A 1,923-nucleotide genomic window follows, 5' to 3' on the forward strand; every position below is an offset into this window, starting at 1 on the left:
GATGATCCAGCTTTATTTAAAATGCACAGAGACATCAGATAGATGTGCTAAATAAATGAGGAGGCTTGACACCACTTTTACTTTCCCTCTTCACTCGCTTTCAATATTAAGATTGAGGCATGGACTGTTAAGGACTCTTCCTGCAGGATGGAGCGGAATATTATCAAACACATTTGCAAGCAGGCTAAATCATGATTGACGAAACAAAATTTGTTAATACAATGGTTTGAGGCACTTGACAGAAATTTTTGTCAACAGTGTAGATTAAGGGATTCAAAAAAAAATGAAATTTGCAGATGAAATGGCTTTGATGTTTCTCGTGAAAAGCATTTTGTTGACAGACTGGATCAGAGAGAACAAATGTGCATTTCCTCAATGTGTGGGTTTTAAGTCTCTGACAAAACACCTATTAGTCCTGCTGTTTTTGTTCATTTGTCATATACTCCAATTGTTTTGCCTTTAACCATTCAAAGGGCTCAAGAGTGAGGAGATGCTGAGTGGAAAACCACCTAAAGAAAGTGTCAGATTGGTCCTAGGCAATCATAAGGTATGACCAGGTCATTTTTTTCAAGGGTTAATCGACTAGCTCCCAAACACATTACTTAATATTAATTCTTCTAAGGCAAAGATTCTTCCCCATTTAGGAAAGATCTTCTGGTATATATCAGGACAATTTTTTAAAGGAATATAAAACTATTTATTCACCACTGTTCAGCAGTATTTACAATAAAATAAACAATATACAGTTGGATAACATTCTGATTACTATGAAGTTATTATTTTCCTGGCTTCTGAAAAATGATGGTTAGATGCCACGAAGTAGGCAGCAATGCCATAACCGTAAGCATGCTGTGCAGGTCCAAGGGCCTCTTCCATCCCTGTCAAGGGGAGTGCTAGCCTTCTCTCCTTTCATGCAACACTATCAGGACAATTTTAATCATAAGGAGCAGAAAACAAACAAGGCTTAAGCCAATGGTTCTCAATGTGTGTTCCCTGGATCAGCAGCATTAGCATCTCCTGGAAACGCTAGATCTACTTGCAGATGGGCCATAGCAATCTATATTTGAACAGGCCCTTTAGAATACTCGATGCACACCAAAATCTGAAAACCACTGACTTGGGCAAAAGCCAAAAGAAATAAACTGAGTCACGTAACTGAAAAGTCCATAGATAGTGATGGCTTCAGATATGGCTGTACCAGGAGCTCAAATAATATCATCTCTACTTTTCCCTAGAGTGGCTTCACTTTTAGATAACTGCCCCTTTGTGGTGCCAGCAGCTTGCTTAAATCCCATCTTTTAGTCACCCCAGGAAAAAGAGAATGCTCTTCCCCGATGGCTTCAACAAAGGCCCCAGGACAGAGTCCCATTTGCTCTGGCTGGTCCAACTCAGATCTTGTGCCCTTCCATGAACTCCACACAGTAGCCTGAGGATGTCAAACTCTGGCCAGTCATGGTTCACATGTCAGGGATGGTTTGAACTCTAAAGCCATATGAATTGAGAGTGAGGAAGGGTGATTGCCCATAGAAAATCCAATTCTGATACCAGAAGACATGGGACATATGCTAGCCAGGCAAAAACAATACATCCATGAGAAAATAACCAAGGTCTTTGGTCTCCCAACAAATTCCAGATTAAGATAAGGGGGGAATGCTTTCCTAAATCTACACATCTTACATGAGTGTTACTGGACATACTGAAGAAGGGGCCCTGCATGTTTAATTCCACCCTCTTCCTCGTGTTTCCTCTGGTTTCTTGGTTAATACAAATAGTGGGAGATTAGTTCTTAATAAACACAATCCAAAAAGCTGCTGGCAAGGAACTGGGAGAAATGATTCCTTAGGAAAGCTGACATGTCCTGAAACAAAGAGGGTTCCTAAATATTGACAATGGGGAGGATTCTAGAAAAGATTCTTTAAGGAA

At 40.1% G+C, this 1,923-nt stretch overlaps 1 non-coding gene across 1 annotated transcript; it reads right to left on the reverse strand.

Annotated features, from left to right (window-relative positions):
• Window positions 1-793: 793 nt before the first annotated feature.
• Window positions 794-920, reverse strand: LOC119519080. The gene has a single exon (XR_005213940.1). It is a non-coding gene; the product is annotated as a U6atac minor spliceosomal RNA (small nuclear RNA).
• Between the last annotated feature and the right edge of the window lie 1,003 nt (window positions 921-1,923).

The sequence above is a fragment of the Choloepus didactylus genome, chromosome 22 (genome assembly GCF_015220235.1).
Source record: "Choloepus didactylus isolate mChoDid1 chromosome 22, mChoDid1.pri, whole genome shotgun sequence".
Taxonomy (NCBI): Eukaryota; Metazoa; Chordata; class Mammalia; order Pilosa; family Megalonychidae; genus Choloepus; species Choloepus didactylus.